General features: G+C 37.0%; 1 long non-coding RNA gene across 1 annotated transcript in view; it reads right to left on the bottom strand.

The window, feature by feature from the left end:
* Nucleotides 1-26,902, bottom strand: part of LOC143441998 (uncharacterized) — a 169,544-nt gene that overhangs the window by 33,737 nt on the left and 108,905 nt on the right. The window contains exon 2 of the long non-coding RNA XR_013109848.1: nucleotides 25,069-25,149. This is a non-coding gene — a long non-coding RNA (uncharacterized LOC143441998). The remainder of the gene's footprint in view (nucleotides 1-25,068; nucleotides 25,150-26,902) is intronic.

Consider the following 26,902-nt stretch of genomic DNA (forward strand, 5'->3'; position numbering starts at 1 on the left):
TCTCACAAAGTATCTTAGGCAGAAATGGCTGGGGTCCTCCTGCAACCTCTACTTTGCATTTCTTCTAGGCTCTGTTGGCCTTGGCTGCCTTCAGCAAATCATGGTATTTCTGGAATATAGTGGGTTGGCTGTGAAAAACCTGAAGCAACACATATGAGAGAATCTTCATATTCTCTCAAAGATTAGCCATCATTCAAGTATCAGTAACATCCCACAGTCAGGCACATAACTTGGCAGAAACAGCCACTCCTGATGATAGGTCCAGGTTCAACCAAAGGCTCAATTCTTGGTAGAAGATGGCATAGGACTGGGCTGTGTTGTCAGTTGTCTGATTCTCTGCAGGACATATTTGCAATACGTTCTTTTGCTAATTGCTCCTCTTCACATCTTCCAACATCAGTGTTGGCACTACTGAACACTGGGTCTTCAACCACACTGTTTTCTTTGCTGGGGTGGCTTGCACAAGCTGAATCCTTCTTGGATATGACTCTTGGTTTTTCTACTTAGTCACAGTTACTTTCCTATCAAGGTCCTTGTCAATTAGGTGTTCCCTAGATTAGGGATATTGCTTTTCCACCCCACCTGGTTAGCCCTGAAAGTCCAGAATGCTGCTCAGGCAGGACCCCCTAGATCATCCTTCCCTGTGGCTGCTGCTATCTCCCATCCCCTTCCGCTGAGTAAACTGGAAGTTGTACATCTATAATGGGGTTTTCTGTCCGACCCAGTACTCTGCTCCCTAGTTACTCTGTCTAACTCCTACTTGGCTCTTGTATGTTCTTTTCTTACACACATCTCGCAGGAACTCTCTCTAACAAGTATTTTACTTCTTCAGTAATTTTTATATTTTGTTTTTTTTGAGACATGGTTTCTCTGTGTAGCCCTTGCTGTCTTGGAACTCTCTCTGTAGACCAAGCTGGCCTTGAGTCTGACATCTCCCTGCCATTGCGTCCCAAGTGCTGGGATTAAAGGCGTGCACCACCACCTATATGAATCGGAAAATGATCATTTTATCACTGTACTTCCCCAACAAAATTGAAGTTCTGTGTGATGAGAGCTTCTGGGTTAAATAACCAGAGTGTCCAGGATACTAAATTGTTCTTTATTCAGTGTTAATCATTATAGAAATACTAAGAAAGTAAATCAAGAATGAAAATATCAGATCCAGTCAATCCTAGCTGTCATTATTTCTTAGATACATGTCAAGTTTTGACTCTAATGCATTTATAAGATACACATTTGACCTGCTGTAAACTAAATTACATTCATTATGTTGAAGTGCAATCAAAATCTCCTTTATTAAGTTACATGCTCTGAGTATTAGGCCAACAGCTATTTTTAAATTTTTAATAAATCTAAGATTGCTAGCATCAAGTGTGCCCACATTTTTCAATGACATTTTTGAGCTGAATGGGATGTTTCTTTGATTCTGTACTTTATAGTATGCTAGCAATATTATAATTAATATTGTCACTTTTATGATACAATATTTGAGAAAGCATTTGGGTATTTTTTTCTTTTTCCTATCTAAGACTTCTGTCACATTTGCTATTTTGCATGTCAGTATGAATATGTCAGAGAACAACCTGAAGGAACAATTTTCTCCTCTTATCTTGTGGGTAGTAAAGCTTGGCTTGGCAGAATGAATCTCTGCCCACAAGTTATTTCATTGACCCTCTATTTTATTGAGGAAGGGTATCATGTAGCCTTGGTTAGTCTGGAAGCTACTATATACTTTCCATTATTCTTCTTCTGGATCTCTCTGTGAATCAATTATAAAATTATCTTTCTCCTTTGCAAAGCAAGCTCAAAGCCTTTACACACATTTTAAACTACATCACTATTCCCATTACACAGAAATAAAGTATCTCACCCTAGAGAATGTGGGAATATAAACATACATAAAATAACCTTTAAAGGGTTCATCTCTCTTTCTCTCTCTCTTATGCTATTACTCTTCTCCAAAGTATCAAATGCTGTCTCTTGTATATTTTTCTAATGTGTGAGTTTGTGTGTTTGTAAGTATGTGTGTATATGCCTGTGCATGTGCCTGTGTGTGTACATGTATGTGTAATATGACTCGTTTAGTGGTAGGACTTCACGTCCACTTCTTCTTTCAGCTGGAATTTTGTCTGGCTTGAACTTGTGCAGGTCTTGTGTGTGCTGTTACAATCTCTGTGAGTTCATATGTGCATCAACCTTGTTGTATCTGGAAAATGTCGCTCCCTTGGATTCACCCATAAATTCTGACTCAGTCTTTCTGTCTACTCTTTCTCATAGATCCCCGAGCCTTGAGGGGAGGATGGTTTTAATAGACAATCTTTTAGGGATGAGTGGTCCAAAATCTCTTGCTCTGCAAATGTGTCCAAGTGTGCGTCTCTATGTTAATTACCATCCAGTGTAGGAAGAAGCCTCTCAAATGAGGGTTGAGTGTTGCACTGATCTTTAATTCTGAAATGTTTATGGTTTTATATTCTAATTGTATTTTCTATATTTTTGTCAAGGAAAACTATTCACAATTATATAATTTATTTACTGGTAAACATTTTCTCTTAAGATCTGTTACCTGAGACATTAGAGATCCAATTCTAGTTATACATGTATGTACAGTTACACAATGTTGACATTAAGGAAGAATTTGCTACCTGTGTCAAAGCATTATCTTCTGTAGGCAACTTTATAGACTGCTCTCTAATCAAAGCAAAAACAAGCTGTCTCACAGACTGGAGAGGATAGACTGCTTCTGCTGAGAAAATATTCTCAGGATGGGGGAAATCCTAGGATCCTTTAAGCCCATTATTTCTCAAAGAATGTCTAGGTTTTCCATTGGAGATTTAGTGACTCTGAATTTATGCTAGGTTATCTCATTGGATGATTTAATCATTTATTCTTTCCTTTGTACTTTCTGGGATAGTTATAGTCTCTAATGGTAGCTGGCTTTTAGAAGATATCCCCTAGGTTAATCTAATCCTAATATTCTCGTGTTATATGATGATCTTTACCTATACTTCCTAATAGCATTTTCTAAGTTAGCTAAACGCCTTCATCATATGTAACAAAGCTGCTCTTGAGTGTTAATCTAAATGTGGTTTTCCTCTTCTACTACTCTTCATATTAAGCCCACTCTTTCAAGTAGAGAATATGAAAATTTATATAAAATGTTGTCATTCAGTTTATCAATTTCTCTAATTCTTTTTCTCTAGCTATGCTTCCAAGTATGGCATTTTAACATCTGCACACAATAATTTCCTCATTCCATCTCGTGTTTATATCTCACTTCTTTCTAATGTGTATTTGTCTTTGCCAATAACTCCAGAACAATGTACATAATGGATGTACATAATGGAGGTATTTAATGGCTGTTATCATCTTGTTTGTGCTACTAATGGCAGTGTCTCTGTCAGTAGCTTACTATTAAGTTTATTGATGCTAAGTCGATTGAAAGAGTATATATATATATATATATATATATATATATATATATATATATAATTCTTTTAAAAGCATCCATTTTTATTCTTCCAAAGATGTTTCTGAAGTCCTGGTTTTGAATTGCGTCTGTTTAGTTTGTGGCACTCTGGTCTTCTGAGTGTCTCGGGTCATCTTTGGATTGCTAGGCCCTGCTCATGCCATCTAGCACTGGGCAGGTATCTGCTAATTGGGATAACAGTACAATGGGATGTGACAGTTCAGATAAAACACTTTCTTCTGGGAAAGGTTAGAATGAATACCATGTGGCTGAGTTTCAAAAGAACGAACCCATACACACACACACACACACACACACACACACACACACACACACACACACACCATATATATAAAACAAAAGGACATTCACACTAGAAACAATCAGTGAACATTTTAAAGCAATTCTTTAAATTCTTTAAACAAAATTTTAATCAATTCTTATTAAATTTCACAAAATTCTTTCAACCCAAATCAATACTTTCAATTTTTCCCAATTTTAAATTTTTGTTGCAGTCAAATTTAAAGTGTCATATAACAATCATTTGTCTACAGAATGTTATATCACCCAGCTAATTGGAAGCATAATGTCACCTGAAAATTTTAAGTCATCTTCAAGAAAATCGTAATATAAAATCCTAGTTAGATTGTAGCTTTATGAGATTTTGGAAATCAGTTTCTTTCTACTGTACAACAATATTGAGTACAATAAAGATTACAAAAAATCTGTTTCAGAGTGTATTATTCAGATAAATGGGTATATTTTTGAAAATTGGAAGATGAGGGACTTGAAAGACTTTTCTTCAGTATTATTTTTCAAGAAGAGTATGTGACACATGCCAATCACCAGCCTTGTGAGTTTACAGTCTTTCTAAAATGTGTGTTTCTAAGTCTTTTGAAGACTAAGTAGTGACTAATAGATGTTGGGAATAAATGGTAGTCTAGTCATGGAGAATGTATGGGCAGTTTTAAAAGTGGTTTTCAGGGACATATTTAAAAGTTTGAATACTGTCTAACTTATGGGCTCCAAGTAACAGTAGGAAACATTTTATTGTTTTAACTTTAAAATTTTTACCTGAAATGACTCTGTCATATCTCAGAAAAATCAAATATATTTTTAAGGTAGATTTTTTTTCATCTTCTTCTTTAAAAATACGTTTTTTTCACATTAGATTCCAGTCACAGCCCTCTTCCTCTTCCAGTCTCACCCTTACAAATCCCTTCTGCCATTATACCTTCTTCTTCTCATCAGAGAAGGGGAAGCCCCCTTGGAGCCCACCCTACCTTAGAACATCTAGTCTCAGGACTAAACACCTCCATTCCCACTGATGCCAAACTTGGCAGTTCAGGTATAGGAAAAGGAGCCAAAGGAAGGCAACAGAGTCAGAGACAGCCCCATTCCAATTGTTCAGGGACCCACATGAAGACCAAGCTGCACATCTACTACAGATGTTTAGGGGCCATAGGTATAGCCCCTGCATGTTATTTGGTTCCTGACTCAGTCTCTGTGATCCCTGTGGACCCAAGTTAGTTGACTTTGTAAATCTTCTTGTGGTGTCCTTGATCACTCCAGCTTGCTCTATCCCCACTCTTCCACAAGACTGCCAAGAATATTTGACACCTTGGAGGCCATGCATAAAAATGTTTTATGCATGTTTGAAGGTTACTTAAAATAGTGTGGCAATATTATTGGAATCAAATTTCCTTCATGATTATGGTGCACAGAAAAACACTTTACTGGATGGTCTGGTTAAAATATTAGTTATTTCTTATGTAGTATTTACATTGCATTGAATATTCCAACTCTATCCCTTTCAACTTTTAAGACTGCCTGTTTGGTACCTAACACTACCTCTCAAAAAAATCTACATATTTATTTGGTTACATATTAATCATCTAGATGAGTTAAAGCACATGGGAAGATATGTATAGGTTATGCTCAAGTATTTTGAATTTCAAAGGACTTGAGGATTTTAGTTTTTAGAAGAAGGTCCTGGAACTTAGCTCTTGAGAGGTTTGAGGAGTGACCATATTTTTAAGATAAAAGATACATTTGACAGTAGCTCTGCCAGTTAATATGGTCTTAATACAGGTCAAGTTTTACATTTTACTTATATTAGATTTCATGCTTTAGTTCTCAATCACTCCTGTTGAAGCACAGAAGTAGAGTTTGAAGCATTAAAAATCTTTGATGTTGAGAAAGTAATGCTGTAAGAGCAGAATAAAATCCAAGGTAGGGAGAAAGCTGGAATTCAGTCTCAGACAGGAATTATGTCTTCTTATTCACAACCTGGATATTGCTGATCAAGTCACCATTTTGCTCCTTAGTGAGAGAAAGTTGCCATGCTTAGAGTTAAGTGAGACTGTTTCTGTAAGAGAATTATATGACTCTAAATAATGATTGTTATATTTTCTGTTCTCTCAAGGACAAAGAAGCAGAACATTTTAGGAACTGAGAATCCCTGAAGGCTGTAAGAACCAAGAACTGAGAACCATGGCTCCTGTTAGGCAGTCTAAATGAGCATGTTTGCTTAGATTTATTTTCTCTGTTCATGTCAATCCTCCTTGTTCTTTATTAGCAGAGTGTCCTCTAGCTCTACGAACAGTTATGATTTAAATTTAAACTTGATAGAATAAACTCTCCTAAGTCTTTCATTCATATATATATATATATATATATATATATATATATATATATATATACACATATATATATGTATGTATGTATATATACATACATACATATACATACATATATATACATATATATGTGTATATATACATATATATAAAAATTTTGTTCTGTTTTCATATATATGTTTATATATATGAAAACAGAACAAAATTTCACAGTGATGCTAATACAAAATTTATGAGATAAATGAAATAAAGTTAGCTTTATTGGAGGTAGCTTTTAGAATTTAATACTAAAGAAAAATATTCTAGTAAGATTAGAAAAATATCTACACATGCAATTTAAATGAAAATTTAATCAGCAAACATATGAAGTTTTGTTAATGTTACTTATTAAATTTTTAAGCATTCTGTATTTTCTATTGTTAATGATGTCATAAAAATCTTAAGAAACACCTGTGTTTTGAAGGAAAGAATAAATATTCTTATAAATATAAGTGAGTGTAAAATTTGGAATTGATAAAAAGTTGCTAACATGTACAAAACATGAAAATGTACAAAGAATCAACAGGTCTTGCAAACACAGAGCAGTTGTTGTTGTTGTTGGTTTTTTTTGAATTGATAAAGGTGTATATACTTGGTAAATGTGGTGGTTTGAATATGCTTGGCCCAGGGAGTGGCACTTGTAGGAGGTGTGGCCTTGTTGGAGGAAGTGTGTCACTGTTGGGTTGGGCTTTGAGATACCCTTTCATAGATGCTTGGAAGCAAGTCTCCTCCTGTTTGTCTTCATTATAAGATAGAGAACTCTCAATTCCTCCAGCGCCATGCCTGCCTGTATGTTACCATGCTTTCAGTCATGATGATAATGAACTGAACCTCAGAACCAGTAAGCCAGGCCCAGTTAAATGCTGTCCTTTACAAAAGTTGCTTTGGTCATGGGGTCTCTTTATAGCAATTGAAACCCTAACTGAGATAGTAATCCATCACAAGATTTTCTAAAATCAAAAACTGTTGACACAGCTGAAAATTAATAACAAGAAACAACACAATTAATTGTAAGGTACTTGGCATGGGAGATTTCTTATAAATATTGTAAACATGAACATGCTAATATGCACAGCACATGGTCACTAAGTAAATATTTGGAAAAATAGGTTTTAAAAAAGAGGAATGTGGGAATGTGGCTCAGTGATATAGTGTTTGCTTTGCATGTATGTGGCCACTGGTTTTTTAAAAAGCAGCTAAACTGGACAAGGTGGAGATGTCCCCCACCTCACACCCTGACACTTATGACAGGTGGAAGAGTTGCCCCATAGGTCATGAGAGTGAGAGAGCTGGCCCTGCACCTCACTAACTATAAAACTCAGGAGAGTGGCCCTGAACTTTACCTACACAGCATAAGAGAGTTGGCCCATCCCTAGCATCTACCTCATCTATGATCTGCTGGAGTACACAAAGGGGCTAAAGGGCCATCCCTACATATTAAAATCTGCAGGATCTCCATGATACAAGGCAACAACGGGATATCTGAGAGGAGTCCCAGGGAGGATACATTATTGATAGAGCCAGAGGCCTTGAACCAGACCAATGACTCACTGCAGTGAACATTTGCAAGTAAAGAAGTGTCGACAAAAGTGTATACTCTGGGAACACTGATACACTGTAAGTTCTACAGTGAGATTTTGTTGTTGTTGTTGTTGTTTTTCTTCTTTTTCTTTTTAGGAGAGAGGTATCAAGGGCAGAAGACAGGTAAAAAGTGACTGGGAGATGAGTGGGGTTGGGGAATATGGTGTAAAAATCACAAAGAATGAATAAAAACGTTAAATAAAAAAAATAGCTAAACTTTCCCAATTACCTGCAATGAGTGTGTTCTATGTTATAATTATGAACAAACCCTATGAACATACCTTACTTGTTTAAGAATTTTAGAGCAGAGATGTTCAGAATAGAATTTATTCATTGGGGGTGATTAAAAAGTTTGAATTAAACACAATTTAATTCCTTGTGGTATTTTGTATCTTTGGGCTATGGTTTATTGATTAATTGATTTTTAATTTGTATTATTAAATGGTATCTTACTCAAAAGATATGAGAATTTCTTTCTTCCCAAGGGGACTCTCATACTCATTCTCAGTCCAGATTTTTCTGAGTGCAAATGGAAGATGATATAGCTAGTTTAAAAAGGTCTGCCTCTAGTTGGCCTGTGGACATACTGTCTTATTTCATTGGGCTCTGGGTGCTGTCATTTTTTTAAATTTAATTTTGATATTATAGTGTAATCACATGTCTCCCTAGCTCTTTGTGTATGGCTGAGACCTAATGGACTTAACTTTCTAATTTTGCATGCTCATTGATTGGTGTTGAATTTTTCAGCTTATTTTGAGCATGTTTTAAAATGTGGGCTTTATTGTTAATTAGATATAATAGATATAGTTTTAAGTGGACTACCTAGCTGTCATTGAATAAAAAACTTGTTACTTACAGTTCTTTAAAAGACAAAAATAATCTCTACTCCACAAAGCCACACAGAGAATTGCAAGGCTAGGGAGCAAAACGAAATGGCAAGAGCCCATATTTTGCTGCCTGAGAGGAACAGGATAGGCAATGTGAGGAAGCTCCTGACTGTTTTTTTAAATAAGCAAAAACCATAGGTATAGGCCTCACTCTATGTGTGTGACATTTGCTCAACAAATTCAAGCTATATATATTCAAGCACAAACAATTAGTCCCTTGAATATATAGCTCAGAAGAGTTTGGAGTTGCTTTGGAGTAGGCTGTGGATTGCTTGGTGTGGGATGGTGAGCTATGAGAGACAGCCGGACACCTGGTTGAATGAGCTTGGAACACCAGAGACCCTCAAGGGACTGAAGATGTTCAGCCTTTTGTTCCTGGGCCCCTGGCTGTCTCAGCTTCAGCCCTCCACAGCCCCTCCCACAGAGAGGTTTATGGCCATTGGTCAAGGTCACCTAAGAATAGTGCCCCAGGCTCTCCCACATGTACATGAGGCATCCCCTAGCTCTCAGACCAAGCCAATAAGGGTTCCCTGCTGCCAAACCTTAACCCACCCCAAACTGTATATATTAGCCCAACTCAGAAGTAAAGTGCGTACAAGAATCATCCAATTGTCTCAGAACTTCTGTTGTGGACTCTTCCCCTCTTTGCCAGCTGGCTGGAGCAGGGCACCTCACTGGCACACCTCACCAGCTCAGCAAGAGCTGTAACACTGGGAAAGAGATCTGCTCTTTTCCCTGCTAGCTAGCCGGCATCTCTGGCTCAGCAAAGAGCTGTAACACTAAAGCTTAACACTTCGGAAGATGTCAGCTCTCTCCAAATCCCTTCAGGATTCTCCCCTCTCTGTCGAAGCAGCAGCAGGGGACTCTTGCTGCTAGCACTTCATCCCAGACCACCCACGGACAGAGGTAGTGGCAGAGGCAGCAGCTGTTTGCACCCTGTCCTCAGCCAAGCCAGAGATCCTCATGGGACCCCCTCCAGAGCTGAGTCTCACATCTTGGTCTGTACACTGTTGGCAAGTGCCGTTCTTTGCTATTGACACATTTGCTGGCAAGTGGAGCCCTTTGTTTTCTCTAAAACATTGACTGGCCTTAGGAAAGTGTGATGTTTTAAGGACTCATATACTAAAACATCTATGAAAACTGTTAGTAAATTCAGCCTTGCTTCTTACACAAATTCCTAACATAACTAGGAGCTAGATATTAGCTGCACTCCTAGCAGCTAAAATCTCTAATGCCTATGATCTTCTGCTTTTACTTCAAACCCTAAAGCTCAACTTCTGCCAGTATCTTGTCTGGATATGCCTCCTTTGGTCCTAAGGCTATTTGTCATTTTCAATTCACCTTGCATGGAACTGTGGCAGCCATGGTGCCTCTGCAAACTCCAACATGCCTAGAATCAGAGTTAGACTCAAGTCATATCTCTGAACACTTACAACTTTTCTTATTTGCTATGATTCACCACACCTTGGAAGCCATACTCTCTTAAAGTACCAATGTCAAAACGATACAACCACCCCTGCTTGCAAATCCTGATCAGCTGCATTTCTATGGGGCTGACATTTGAGCCCCATTTCCTGGCTTTCTGTCTGTTCCTTTATTTCAGCCTGTCTAATTTGTCTCCTGCAAAAATCAGAACATCTCTCTTCCTTTCTGTCTTGGAAAAAGAGAACTTATATGAGACTCCTACCTCTTCCTTCTCTACAGCTCAGAAAACAACTATGAGATGGGAGTCAAGTAAGCCCAGCTTTAGTGATAGGCTCCCTAAGGAACCAGAGTTAGGTTTCACTGGTGCTGGACTTATGTTGGCTCAGTGACTGTTAGTGGCTAAGTATTTCACATTCCCCAAATTTATACCTTATAGCCTTAACCTTCAATGTGGTGGTGGTAGTTGGAGTTGCCTTTGCAACATGGTTAGATTTAGATGAGGTCTTGTGAGTGGTGCAAAGAAGCAGAATAGGTGACTGAGTCAGAAGAGACACCAGAGAACTGACTTACTCTTCCAAGGAGCATTATTTCAGGAGAGGCCATGTGAACACACAAGAAGAAACTAAGCCCTCTGTAATCCTGGAAGAGTAGTCTCTTCATGACCTTACTACGAAGGCATCCTGATGCCAGGCTTCTAACCCCAGAACTCAGAGAGAACAGATATCTGCTGTTCGAGTCCCTTTCATGATATGTTGTGATAGCAGCTCAACCTAAGTGAGTGTATCAACACTGTGCTTGCCACAATCTCATTATAGTAAACTTTTAGTTCCAACAGAAAACATTTAGCTCTTCTATATATCTCATTTTCTCCAAGAGGCACCTTTTCAAATTGTGGTTTTCCACACTTTAAGATTGCTTTGGCAAAACTGACTGTCCTGCGATACTCTTACCATACTCCAATAGAGATTAAAAACAATTCCCTGGAATTTAGAGCTTCCTTCCATTCTCAGAGTTATCCTTATTTCTATAGACCCCTGCATCGACTACTGGGTAGTCTGGCTAGAAGTGCAAGCACGGGTTCACTGTAAATGGTGTGCAACATGGGTCAGTCTTGCCACACTGGAAATGGGGAAACACACAGTTGCTGGTCAAAAGCCAGCTGGACCATACATCCCAAATCACTTTCCACACTCAATCATTGTGTAATCTCTAGTCTCTCATCCATGAAAAACCAAAGGTGATAGAGTGGCAAGTGCTCCGAGGGACCATTTAATCTGTACTGTGATTTTCACAGCAGGCTGTAGTTTCTATATCATTTGCTGCCTTTGCTCTTTCTGGCTCATCTACTTTATGCTTCTTCAAAATTGTCTCCAAATGTGCCAATGCCTTGAACTTGTGCTACTGAAATTGGATTCTTCTTGAAGTTATTTAAAAGTCCAAAGACCACATGAGAGGATGAGCAGCTTCCTTCACTCCTTCATGATCACACTGTATCCATCTCTGCATGGTTGCTTTCACAATATTTGGGCAGAAATACAAAATGACATGCTTCTAAATTTGGATCTGTTTTAGGTCAAAATAATCTATCTGACTTCTACATGTTTTAATACTTGAACATTAATATTCAGTGTTAAACAATAAAATAATAGCATTATTTCATTTTCTGTAGTTGAAGTTGTAATTATGGATATATCACAAATATAAACAAATAGACATATTATAACAAGACTATACAATATCAAGGTAATAAAAATAAAAGCAAATGACTAAACATATCTAAAGTAACAGTTAATATAAGTCTTGGAATCTCTTCCAAGAGGAAAGTACAGAAAGAAAGGCTGTATGCATTGACCATGGATAATATTTCAGATAATAACTAATGAATGTCTAAAGAAAAAAAAAGTCATGACTGAATATTTACAATGGATGATAAAACAAGAAAATAATTAAATCTTTTTGGCAGTAACAAGAATAAGCATCTTATAGTACACTTAAAAAATATATAACTGAATTAACCAAATCAATCATTTAGGAACTGTAAGCTATTCCTATGGACATATTTGGTCATTTGATCTTCAACTTTTAATTTGCCCCAGGACTCTTAGTTGTATTGAAGCATACATTTTAGAATTTAGAATTAAATCTAAAATAGAAATTTTAGAATTGTAAATCTGTCAATCATAGCTTTCATAAATCTATACATATACATTTAAATTTGTATTATATTTAGAAAGTTTCACTCATTTTTCAAATTCAGAAAATCTTTCTGTTAAGATATGGTCATCCTATCTTAGCACCTACACAGTCCAAAGTTGGTCCGGATTTCATAATCCTCCTTTGCCTTAATTTCCTGTCTTGGGACTGAAGCCATGCCCATAAAATTTCTTTATAATTTTGAACAAAAACCAAATTGCTTTTTATTTAGGAAACTATGTATAATACTCCCAGAAACCATGCCCATAAAACTTCTTTGTAATTTTTAGTAATAAACAAATTGCTTTTTATTTAGGAAACTATATACAACACTCCTATGTAGCTGCCCGCGGCCACAAGTAAACTGGGTACACCTGAAAGGGGGGCTGGGAATTGAAGGGGGAAGGAGGGCGAGAAGAGATGAGGCCAAGACAAAGTTCTCTGATCAAGGCCCCAAGCTTTAATGTTCAGCTCTCAATTTAAAGGGGAAGACCCAACCCACAACCCCTCCTGGTTTCAGATGGGTGGGATAATCCATAGTCCGTTCAGGTCAGAGATGTCTCAAGGCAAGCCCAGGGGCAGTTCTGCTTCTGGGCAGCCAAGGTGGGTAACTCCACCTAGATCCTATCACTTGACCTTGTTGTGGTAAACAAGGTCTCTCAGGCCTGCTCATGGTGGAGGGGAGAGTACACTCCTATACATATGTAGTCTTGTATTTAAGCAGGGAAATTTAGAACAAGAGACAGGATAACATATAAAACCACAGCTTTAAGAAATGTTAGACTATAAAGATATGTCATCCCTTGGAATATGAAAAACCTCCCTCTCCAGCGTTGACAGCAAGCAAGGATGCAATTACTTCTTGGGGTTTTACACCAAGGTGCTGAGCCTTAAGGGAGAGCAATGCATCAGTAGTCTAGCATGGAATCTTTAATTAGAGACTAGGAACATCAAACGTGACAAGACATCATACCTATCTCCTTTTCCTCAGATACTTTAGATTGCATTTTGAAATGCTGAAGAAGAATTTAAACACTTAATCAAATTACTGGTTTAGAAAAAATTCCGATTTGATGATGGTTTATTGAAGCAGGTTAATTTTATTAAAGGCTCATATAGCTGTCTGTTCCCCCCCCTTCAGAAAGTTCAAAGCAAAACCAAAAGACAAGAGAAGTATCTTCCTTTCTCATCATCAGGCATTTAATAGACTTTTTTCTAAATGTCATTTATGAGCTACTTTCTCACATAGGAAGCAACAAAAATAATTTAATTATCAGAGTTTGAGAAAAAAAAGTTTCTCTGAAATTTGGACCCTGTAAAAGAGAAAGAACAGAGACTGTGGGCTGTATGGCTCTGGATGAGGGCTGGTACACACACAGACACACACAGAGACACCAACATAGACACAGACACACTCACACACACAGACACAGACACACTGACATACACACACACACACACACACACACACACACGAGAGGAGTAGTTATGTTAAATTTCAAATAAACAATAGATAATTTTCAATGAGTAAGCCATGAAGATTAACATTTAGATTTAAATGTTTGCCCTTCTATGTAATTTTCTGGAATGATTACTTCCTCAGACCTCAATGTCCACTGAAGACAGTAGGTTGTTTTCAGGCTATTGGAAGTCTTTGAATAAATAGTGTATGCTGAAGACCTTGAATAGCATCTAAAATGTGTCAGCTACAGGAATTGTTAAATTCTGTCACCCCATCAAAAGCTCAGTATAGCTACATGGAAAAATCTGAACTTTACATTCAAATTACTTTATGTCAAGGTAAATCAGTAACAAATGTTTGCTAGGCCAATCTTTAATTAACTAGCATGTGCCTCCATTGTCTCACAAGCACTAACAATCTTCTGTTTCTGAAGCCTGGGTGGGAAGATAGGAGTTACTCCAGTATCCAAAGGACAAACATCGATTGTCTGCTCCCACCTAATTCTTTCTTATATTCTGTAATTATAGTAAGAGCTGTCATAATTTTACCCAGTGCGTTGAAACCTAAAGAAGGTTTGTATAAAGCCAATCTAAATGAAATAGACTATTCTATAAAAGCACAGATCTATTTATAATATCTTGAAAATAATTATTGATAAACAAATAAACCCCAAATCCTAGAAAGGCTAGCTAACATCAGCATCTTAACCTCTATCTTTCCTCCAGTGAAAATATATAGACTTCCTTGAAGAAATAGTAGTTTTGGCCAGGGAGGGCAACATACTATATGATCCTGAACGATTCTGTAGTATCAGAAAGTAAGAATCATTAGAAAAATCACCAATAACTACAAATAGATAGTTCTTCTAGCTTGTTTCCTATCCCATTATAAACACCATGACCAAAAGAAAACCTTACAAAATACAGTCTTCCATAAATGGAAGTCAAAGCGGAAACAGCAGGGACCTGAAGGTCAGCACTGAAGCAGAGGTGATGGATGACTGCTGCTTATTGGCTTCTTCCCTGTGGCTTTCTCATTCTACTTCTTATACATCTCAAAACTACCTGCCCCAGGGTGGCATCAGCCCAGTGGACAGTGCCCTCCCACATAAATCATTAAGCAATAAGATGCCCTACATAGTGGCCACCTCACAAATCTGATAAAGGCATTTTCTCAGTTATGGTTTCCTCTCCCTAGATGGCTCTAGCTAGTATCAAGACTGAAAAAAAAAAAAAAAAAAAGAAAAGAAAAGAAAAGAAAAAGAAAAAAAGAAAGAAAAAACTGGCACAACAGAGTTTGTTAACAGGACAAAGGATTCAAGGAAAACAGCTTGTAATGGTAGCATCTTGCACAACTGATCAAAAAATATATATATACCTGTGCATTCACACACAGACACACAGACACAGACACAGACACACACACAGACACACACACACACACACACACACACACAGAGAGAGAGAGAGAGAGAGAGAGAGAGAGAGAGAGAGACAGAGAGACAGAGAGACAGAGAGTCACAGAGAGAGAGATTCAAATAGTACAAAGCCCTGTTATTACTTGCTTTCTTGTTTTCTAAATGTTCTACTGAAAAGAGAAAAAATATTAGTTTGATGAAGTTCAACAATGTAATTTTCTATATAGCTGATGTCATTCTGTCTTAACAAGTCTTCTTACTTTAAGGTCACAAACATCACTGGTATTGTCTCTAGAAAATAGTTTTTGCTTTTACTTTGAATCTATTGAATAGATCTATTTTTACTTTAACTTGTGTATGATCAAAGGTGATGAATAAAATTATTTTTAATGGTGTCTAAATATTTCTGCACTGTACTTTTAAAGAATTCATTGTTACCTAACCTTGGCAATTAAAAAACATCAATTAGCTGGTCTCATCTGCAGTTTCCTGTTTATAGACTCAGGTATCTATGATTCTTACCACTATTCTACAGTGTCTCAGACTGTCTTTTGTTTATTATAATTGTGTAATAAACCTTGAAATGACACAATCCCAGTAATCCCAACTGTGTTCTTGATTTTAATTCTTAACATACTATATTTAAATAGGAATATTTTAGATTCATAGAATAACTGAGAAGGTAATTCAGAGATTCAGTATTTTCTAGTATTAATATCTGACATTGGTTCAGCATGGTTACTACAATTTGTAGGCTCATGCTGAAATACTCTTAACAAAGATATCTTCAGCTTTTACAGATTTTAGCTTTTTATCTGTTACCCCTCCTGTTTATCCCTCCTCCAGTTAAAACATATAGACTCTGCATGGCATTTATCTGTCATATATCTTTATACTTGAAAAGAGCACAGGTAAAATGCATAATTATTAATCCATAAAATACACTGAAATAAATAATTATATATAACTATACATATGCAGTCATTTCTAAGCTCATCTATGAATACACTGAAAGAAACACATCTTATTTCAGTGCAGTAATCCAAGATACATTTTAGCTTTATCATTGTCAGAATTTGTGACTTCATTTTTTAAGGCTGAGAAGTCAGGTTTTATTTGTCCTTTCTTATATGACACCTGAGTGTGACTTGTCCCATTCCTCTGTCTCTCCCCGCTGTAGGATCTCTCCTGAGTGGGTTTCAGTCACCCTCACTGCGAGGAAGACTTGCAACCTTGCCTCTCTGCATGGCATCTAACAGTTTTAGGATCAAAATGTCCTGAAGGAAAGAGAAGGTAAGATGTAGAGGGAGAGGAATTTTGTTACATCGTCTCTGTGGGAATCAATACAATGTAATTACCTTGTTGATTTCATACCTTTTTTGTTGTCTCAACTAGGACATGAACTATGTAAAGGTAAACACTTAAAATATTTAAAATGTTTGTAGTTGAGAAGTTGTTAGTGGATATATTTTCCTTTAATGATGCTTATCAGGAATGAAACTGTATGCCTGCAATCCCAGCACTAAAAACCCGAGGCAAACAGATCTGACACTCAAGGCTAGCTTGGGTTACAGAGAGAATTACATCTATCTCAAATATTAATGAAACAAGTGAAGCCTTAAAAATTGAAAGTATATATTATTATTGAAATTTGTAAGATTTGTCTCTGTAACACACAATAGTCCTGATACAATGTTTCCACTCTTATATACTGCTTTTTATCTGCAATACTATTATCCTAAATTATCACACTATCATGTAACTGTTTGTGTACTGAATCCAGGATAAAAAATACTGCCTCTTGTTTAATACTAATGATGTGTTATTTAAAAATTTAAGGCTAATTTGTGATTTATTTCAAATGATCTGGTCACCTCAGTTTTCAAACCAGACAATATATAATGATACATTTTTATTTACTTTATACACTTAGGATACATAGTTTACTTTTTTCCATTTGTGTAATATACATATTGCCATTTTGACAGAATAGCGGCAAAGAAACACCAAAGTAAATAAAAATTTTCTACCTACCATGGAGACAAGTAACATAATCCATTATGCAAAAGATGGTATTTACTTTCCTGTTTTGTGGTATGATTTCTTCCAAAGGGAAAAGCTTTTGACTTTGAGACATTATGCATGCAACAGCATGTCCCATGTGATAGACTAGTTGCTAAGGTAACTGAAATTTCCTGAAAATATCAAGCTAAACAGGAGGCTGAATCATCAGTGTGCAATTTGCTGCTATTACATTCATTGAAATCTTCGTGAGCATTCAAATAAACACGTAATGTTCTGACAACCTGGACCCTTTCTCTAATCCATCCCACTCTGCAAGGGCATAGTTTTTAAAATTCAGAAGCAATAAACAAGGCACAGTTGATTACATGAAGAAGCCAAACTATTTTTTTTACCAAATCTAGCATCAAAAATCTCTGGGCCCATTAATTAAAAGTGTTTGTTAATTTAATCTGTATTAAACCACTTCTGTATAATCATTTGCCAAGCAAAGAAATAGAAGTTGCTCGGCAGGGCACCAAAGGAATTAAACTGCTGTTTGGAATCTTAGAATATTCTGTAAGCAGCAGTAATATTTCTAGTAACCATTTCATCTATTTTTTTTAATCAGGGCTTTATAACATAAAATCTTTATTCCATAATATCTGATAAAGTACTGCTCTGATTTTGTTGTTTGCTCTTTCATTCACACAGGTCCTAACTTAGATTTCTAATTCTGTCAACTGGTAAGGGTTTGACATAGTTAATAATGAAAAACTAGTAGTCTATTACATATGACTATATTGGTTTGGTGACCTGTGACTCTCATAAAGCAGCACACTGTTGCATGATTTCTAGTAGCTAAAAGTGCACTCTGCATTTTTGGATCAATTTTTCTGTTCTAGGTTTATAAAATTTCCTATGTATTATTTGTCAAGGAATTCAACTTAACTTTGAAAATTCAGAATTATACTTTCTTAATCAACTTAATTAAAAAAGAAATACATGCATGTTTCTGAAAAACGAATGTATCTCAATGACTTCAAGGTTAGCCTGGTATGAGAAGTCTGTTTCAGACCAGTTCCAACCACATGAAACCCTGTGTCAGCAAAACTGGAGAGAGCAACACAGAGGGAAAGGAGGTGAGATAAACACTAAGGGTGTTTAAAAATGCTATAGGGAATCACTTTATGTTCACATATGTGTATACACAGTTTAAATGATTACTATGCCACTTGGGCTGATAATACCCTAAAGAGTCATACACTGTCTAACAAAACCCACCACAATACCAGTTATCAGAAGCCCTCTTTTCACCTTCCAGTCAAAGGAGTCCCAACCATGGCTAAATAAATGTAGGCTACTTCCACTGTTTTTTGGTCACCTCCCAGAAAGTAAAATCCCTATTGTTGAAGACCACGCATATTTATGATGGAGAACTTGGAGAAACTGAGCTGGAAATGCCTTAAAAAAGCTCCTCCCTGAGGACCAGCCCACATTGTACCCGAGTGAGCTATGTGAGCTGCCACTGGAGAATGCAATCAATAGCTCGAATATCTGTGAGCAACAATGACCAGAATGGCAAGATCTCCTAAAGAGGTCCAACAGTGACACTTATTTCCTTAGGAAACCAACAGTCAAGTAACTGGACTTAACGACTGCTCAACAGAAGGCATTTTATGTTTGGTACCATAAATCAAACCCTTTACTGACAGATCCTAGAAAAGAACTTGCTACTGTGACTTCAGTAACCCAGTATAATTTCTAAGTGCATTCTAAATACTTATCTTTCTACCCAAGCCCTGCACATAAGGCTCAGGGAACATCAGTTAAAATGGAGCAGAAAGATGGTAAGAACCAGACGACCAGGATAGAGTATCCACTGTTAGATAGAGTCTTCTATATAAGACTGGAAAGTTATACCCAGGAAATCACAAAAATATGATCATCTAACCAAGACATAAAATATGACAATGTAAATTGACATGTCGTGTGGATGAGGGAATTCTTATATGGCACCACCCCATAAAGGGTAAAGGAGGTTAATAGTTTCTAAGAGAGGCAGAATCAGTATTTTTTCAGTAGTAAGATTCTGATAAGTTATGCAATCCCAAAGTCCTAAGCATATGTGCATAACTCTAAGTGATTTCATGAGGTAGTATTTACACATTTTTTTATAATTCTTTACATGTATGTAACAATCATAATTAAAGAATAAGTGGCAATAAATTTGAGGAGTGAGAGGAATGCAGGCAGAACTGTAGGGAGGAGAGGAAAGGGGAATGATGTCAATACAATATACATGAAGTCCTTAAGAATCAAATAAAAATAGTAGTTTTATAAACATACTTATATTTTATACAACAACAAAGGAAACTACCTAAAGCAAACATTTACAGTCTCGCCAGAACCAGACATCCAGGACTCAACTTCAGCTTTGCCTGTTGTTTGCAGAGGGGTTCAACCAGCTGTTGAAAGCAACTGTGTTCCCTTCAGTCTTTTGAGGACTGAAACAGTGTCCATGTAGGGCTGCCAAGCGAGCCTGTTAGTTTCTACAAGGAAACTAACATTGTGCTCAACACATGAAATGTTACCTGCTATTACTTCAATTATCATTGTTATGTACACTGGAATACTAAACTCATGTTAAAATTTTCTTGTTAATTTCAGACCACTTGATGAATATTGTCTGGACTTGGGGACCGTGGAACTCATCCAAAGTTCTAGCTTCCCAGGCCTATAAAGTTTATCACTGAGCACCTGGTCAAGTGTCCATAGATTGAAGTACAATAGATGCATTATAAGGAAAGAAAAGTTTCTGGCAAGCTTAGTTTTGAGAGCAGAGCTTGATCCCTCATCACATGACACAGTTTTACTTTATGTTCCTTTATTGCATGGACTCCGGGCTATTTGAACATAGGTTGATATTTACTTTCCCCCCTTTTATTGAACATGAATTTTTTTTTCTCAGATAGTATATCCGGAATACAGTTTCTCCTTCCTCCACTCCTCCCAGTTTCTCCCCATCTTCACTCCCATACAGATCCACTCCCTTTCAGGGTTGATATTTTTTTGATGACTCAAGCTACATTTTGTAAGCTGTGGTGCTGTAGACTTTGTCCCTGGGGAATTTCTGAGATGAAATGGTACTATCCTTTGCCAGTGTGTCTCTTTGTCTCTGTCAGAAGTCACTTCTATAGTTTTGGCAGTTCTGGGTCTAATCTGGAAAGAAATCAGGTTATTAATTGAAACAATTGGTCACCTGGGAAGGGTGAGTGAGAAACCGTGGACCTTTAGAGCATTGGACAACCACTCTATGCTCCTGGGAATGTTGAATTTTGAGATGCAAAGCAGCTGTAGCTCAGTCAAGAAATTAAATGAGAGATGGTTTACAATGAAATCATCCTGAGTGAGCTGCATGATGCTGTTATATGGAAGAACTCTTCATGTCATGGGCACACTGAATGCCTGTCTACTCTGCTCTCCACAGCACAGGATGGCAGTGAGTCATGCAGATTGCATAATAAGTTTATCAGGACTTCTTCTGAAGCAGCCTTTCACTTGCTTGCCTTCAGACAGTAATTTAATTGACATTTTCATTGCATGAAAAATTTTTGTATTTTGTATTATACTATGTTGACTTAGGCAGGCAGTAAATAATGTGAAGTTCCTCTAAATGTCTCTCCTGATAAGAGAACTACAGTGATTTTACTGATTGGATGGGCTATTACACAAGAATATCACATATTGAAGTCTGCCATCTTTCAGTCCTGGAGTACTTTCCTCTTTATAGACATTCAATTTTATGCAAAGTTGGTCTTATATTCACTTCATTCTGCCAATTAAAATGTTAACTATAAACTATTATCAATTCAAATTTATTATTTTATGATGTCATGTACTAACATTATATCTATTTTACATGCTTTCATTTGGTTGGTTTAATATTTTATTTTATTTTTTCAGTGTCCTTGAAGACCAATTTCTTAATTGAACAAACATTTATCATGGCATTTTGTTAATTTTTGTGTTATTACTATGGTTAATGGAATGCCACACATTGGGGGTTCATTCTTCACCTGTTCTCCACTTCCAGTACTAGTAGGAATGAATATTGTTATATTGATATCAGGCCAGTGTTACTCTGAAACCTAATATTCTTTATTGATTGTATTTTGATTATCCATAAGTTTATTCACTTGTGCTTTATAATGGGTTCAAAGTTTATCAAGATGTGACTCTGTCAGTCCTGACAGTGCAGGGGTGAGCTAAGCCCTCTAGCACACCATTTCATGCCCAACAGTTCTCTAGGTACCACACTCAGATACATGGGCTGTGTATCTTAACTCAAGAGATAAAGGAGGATAAGTGAAGAAGTTGAATTCTGATTTATTTTCTTACCAAATGAGTGATGATTACTACACCTCACTAAGTATTAATGACTTTATCACAAGCTCATCATCTCTCTCTCTCTGAAGATTTCTGTTTGGGAGGGCAAACACAAACTACAGTTGCCTTCAGTATTGGGCATATCTAGGAAGTGCTCACAGCTTTGGACCCCCTAGTGATCTATTCCTTCCAACAAGACCCTGTAGTGAGAACTCTGAAACTTTGGTTTATTGAATAAAACACGGAAATGTTATAAGAATATATTTTCATTTTAATCCCAGGTGTGAGATATGGGGCTGCTTCAGATTGTCCACAGCAGCTAACTATGATTTGCTTTGTACTCTTGCAGTGGCATGATTTGGCCAGCTACAGTTAGTTTTTGTGATGTTGTGACATTTGCAATTCTGGGGACTTTTGAAAAGGTATAGAGATGCTAGAGCTCTGAGAGGCAGGGTTGGTTGCTGGTGGGTGATTGGTTACTTGTTGATTGCTGTTGGCTGCAGTTTGTTAAGTAGTTATATGAAAAGAAGAAACAAAAAGAAATTAGAGATCATGACAATGAAGATCAAACTTGTCCCAAGGAACTCAATACTTCTAATCAGCAGAAAGTGGTTTAAAGATAATGTCACCCCCTTCCCGACTCCTGTCTTTATTCAGGGATTTATTTCCTTTTCTTCTTTATCCCTTTTCCTCTCTTATCTATTGTTAGGGGGTTGAAAGGGTAAAATAAAAAAGAACCCACAAAGTAGCCAAAGTCCAGCTACAATATCCCGTCTAACAGCCTTTCAATATGAATCCAAGTGATATTAACTCAGTAATGAGGCTAGAACCCTCATGTTCTATTTGTTCATCAACACTATGATCAGCCATAAATCATGTGTTCTGCACATCACCCTTTGGGTGTGAGGAGGAGGTAAATGCCATATTCAAACCCTAACACACACACACACACACACACACACACACACACACACACACACAAACACACACACACACACACACACACACACACACACACACACACACACACACACACACACACGGTGGGGGAGAGCACAAGGTATGAACAGTACAGATAGATCTGAAGATGCTGGCCTTAAAAAGTAGAGCCATAAGGTAGAGACTATGAGAAGCCACCAAATACTAGAAGAGGAAAGATTCTTTTGTAAGTAGTCTGGAAGTATCAGAACTCTGCCATTAGCTAGATATTAGAATAGTGCTCCTGACCTGAGATGCTAGCCTCTTTAGAACTGAGAATATAATTATTTTCACTACCAAGCTTTGGTAGTACACTATATAAACTTCAGGAAATTAACGCAGTTATAAAGTTATGTCACAAAAATAGTGGAGTTATATATGACCACCTGTATGATTCTAAAATACAAGAATGAAATGTGTCCTTATTAATGACCTACTATAAATCAGCCATGTGGACACACTCCACAATCTCAATTTTCATAGCTCTGCTGCTTCAGCCTCCTGAGCAGACACGTTTCTGTGGGGAACATTGGCACCAATGTAGACTTTCACTGATGGTCATTGTTACTTGGATGCATTTCTGTGGTGCTGGGTATTGAGCCTACAGCCTCACACATACTGGGCAAGTGCTTTACCATTGAGCTACATCTACAGCCCCTTTTCTCACTGTTTTGTTTTGAGACAGGGTCTCACTAAGGTTCCAAGCTTTGCCTTGAACTCATTGTATAGCACAGACAGTCCTAAATTTGTGAGTTCTCAGTCTCCTAAGTAGTTGGGAGTAGAGGCATGGCTACTTAGACTTTTTGATATAGTTGGTTGAATTTGAATGAGAAGCTGTAGATTTGTAGTATCTAAAAGTAGTATATAATTAGCTAACAATAAAAGCATTTGTCTTGGTTGGCATATGCTTTCCTGGTTTTTGTTTTATTCAATGCAGAGAGACTTGTTTGTTGTTATTTTAAACTGTGAGTTTTGGCCAGCGTCTACTCTCTCTAAGATATTATGGGAAATCAGAAAGCAAGACCCAAGTCTGTGCTAGTCAATGAGCTGAAGGAGAAAATGAAGATATTTTCTAAGTTGAAATGATCTAGCTAATAGAATCCGTCATCAGACATTCTAGTTCTACATCATCTGTCCAGTTGATGCTTTCTCCCTCATGAATGGTCATGAAAGAGCATAATTGATAGTTGACAAGCTACTCCGGAGAGCTGTACACTTATATGGATTAGAGTAGGCATAGAAATAAGAAGAGTTCCATGACCAGAGAACTTTGCCTGCTTGTACCAAATACTCATTTCTGAGATGGATTTTTGAGGACACCAGATTCAGGGAAAGTTGTTGAGAGAATTAGTAATGTCTATCCCAGAGGGCAACCTCAATTTAACTTTACTATATTTCTCTGATGCTACCAGTTGTCTTCTACTTCATTTAAAGCCCTTTTGTGTACCTGTTGTACAACATAAGTTTATTCTAATTGTTTTAATTCAAAATGAGATTTTTTTTTCCCATTTGTCTCTTATCTCCTTAGAGTCTGTATTTCCTTTACATACTGACACCCACAGGAGAAGGGCCAATGATCATCTCCCTGGAGCTGAGATTGGATGTGCATTGTGGGAGGGCAGCTCTCCCATACTTTTTTAACTTCATAAACTCAGGCCAAAAATTGATTCACTGATACTAGGTCAGATACCTTAGGGATCTGTAGGCCATAGAAGTTACCAAATTACCTTTTTGGGTTCTCTGGATAGGCTAAGATTCCTCCTATTTTCTCTCTACTGTGTTTAGAATTCTATAGTGTAATATAGTGTATAGTAGTGGATAGTGAACTCTTGGAGTTTTACGTATGAAATGCTATATTGTTCATGTATATACAAAACAAGTAATAGAAACCTCCATAAGTAAGAAATAGTATTTGCCAGATGGAAATTTCTGGGAAGAATGGACACCTGATCCAAGTGAGGCCAATCAGACTCTCTCAAGAACCTGAACCATGGATGGATATAACAGTTGAAAAAAAACATGAAACTGTGTATCAGTACACAATTAATTACTCAAATTGATCCTAATGTTGGCATTGAGTTCCTTGCTGCCTGCCCCAATCTTCTGGGCTCCTGAATAAAAGACACATGCACACAACCTTTATATTCTGATAAGTCTAAAACAGCTCAAGGGCTGGGCCACTTCCTAACCTCCACATGGTTAATCCATCTCTCTCCAATATTCCTGAGTTATTACTAAATTCTATATCTCATCTTTGTTATCCTGCACCCAGTGGGGGGCCCTCCTGGGCTGTGATCCCTTGGCTCCTATATGGTGGCTATGCTCTCTGTCCCGCACCTTTTCAAGTATGGCATCTCCTAGTCCAGGCATGGTGGATCTCCTCTTTCTCTTTCCTTGGTCTATTGGCCAGGAATCCCAAAAGTCTCACCTCTTTCTGTTCTGCCCACCCATTGACTGACAATAACTTTATTTACCAATCAGAACCAACTGGTGAGCTGGCCCCCAATGTCTTACATGTGGACGTGTAGATTCTTGCACAATCTGGGGGGACCCAAATTAATATAATAAAAGCAGCATTAGGCCAAACCTACCACGGAATTGGTTGTTTTCCATGATGATGCTTTAAATTACCATACTTCCAGGTTGTTAGCCTCCCATTGCTGTGGCAGAATCTATAATAAAACAACATAGAACAAGAAAAGAATTATTTTGATGGTTGGTTCCAGAAGTTTTTGTTTATTGTCAGTGGACTCTTGTTTATGGGCTACAGTGAGACAGAACATTATGGGAAGAACATATGGTGACAAAAAGCTCCACACCTTCTTGTACACATAAGGTACAGAGACTAAGGAGAAGGAGTTGTGGACAAGATGGACCTTTCCAGGGCACAACCCTAATGACCTACTACATTCTTTGTTCCTGTATCCTATTTCTTTCTTTCTAACACCTCCCAATAATGACATCACATTTTAAATCCACTAGTGGATTAATCCACTGATAAGGTCACACAGCCTTTGAAAAACAATTGCTCCCTCAAACCTGTGAGCTGCAGTGTAGTTTTTGTGACCCATTTCACTTCCAAGCCACACCATTTCCACTCTGAAGTTTTAGCATATTCTTTATTGTGATGGTTGGTCAAGGTTCATCTGCCTTGGATTTATTCATTTAACTTATAAATGATTTAGAAAAACTAAATAGGATGATTTCAAGCATTAGTCATAGCATCTGTCACAAGGATAAAATGAAAAAGCTGTATCCTTAAGGAGAGTAGTAGACATAAAATTAGAATGTGTACAAGTTTTTGAGTGAATGACAAAGCACCAGTTACAGCAGATAATTCATGCTTACAATTCTAAGAATGCAATTCATGTTCAGATATTAAGGCACTGGTACTTGAATTCATGTTAAAGAGGTCAGTTTTCTGGTGTGCGCTGCACTGTGTCAGAACATATTGTACCTGTTCTCTTTAGATAAACAGTTGTGATGCATTCAAATTACCACTCCCCCAGAATTAATTACACTAACTTCTGGAAAAAACATATGTAGGGCCCATTTCCAAGGACTCCATATCAACATTAAGCATTTCCTTAAGAAATTAATAACATCAGGTGATGGTCTGTCTCCTCTGACCATCTGGGTTTCAGTCCTAATGGCAGCTGATGAGTTCTTTCTGTTGAATTTTTAAGTTCAGGTGGAAACAGCATTTTGGTTTTTATTATTATTCATGCTTCAGTTCACACTTACTCTCTAAGGAAAATTAAAGTAAATAGATTAGGAAAAATTAGCCAGGGGATAATTCCAGGCTGAGTCCTGATGCTTTAATTAGAAAATGTGTTTAGGCTTCAAAGTTAAATATTTTTAGAGAAGCTTAATTAAAAATAGATAAAACCATTAAAAGGCAGAAATAGAATTACAAGATTTAGCCTCATGAAAAAAATCAGCAGGTGGTTAATAAGAGACCAAAATCATTTCTTTGTCCAGATATAGCAGCTATGCACTATACAGTTAACCAATTACCAAACATTTGTGAAATATTTTGCATACGCAGTCACCCACCGATAGAGCAGGTAGAAGTCACTGTACCTAATGCACAAAAAAGAAACAAAAATCTTCAAAGTCATAGATTTCTTTGAAGAACCAACTTTATGATCTGTTCAATGTTTTATTTATTGTTCTTCAACTGAAAATTTTACCATTAGATCAATTTTGAAGGGATTCTTGAATGAAATAGTGCCTATCCTTGGTAAATATAGAGAAAGCATTCATCATAATTGTCTTGAGATGTGAAACTCCATAATGTTATTATCTTTATGCTCCTGTGAAAAATTTTAAGAGTATATTTGATCCAAAGTTTCAGAGGATTTGCTCCTGGTGCTCTACCACATTAGCGTGACCTGAGCAAGACTAATATGTCAGTGGGGAGCA

This window comes from Arvicanthis niloticus, chromosome 4 (assembly GCF_011762505.2).
Source record: "Arvicanthis niloticus isolate mArvNil1 chromosome 4, mArvNil1.pat.X, whole genome shotgun sequence".
In the NCBI taxonomy this organism is placed as follows: Eukaryota; Metazoa; Chordata; class Mammalia; order Rodentia; family Muridae; genus Arvicanthis; species Arvicanthis niloticus.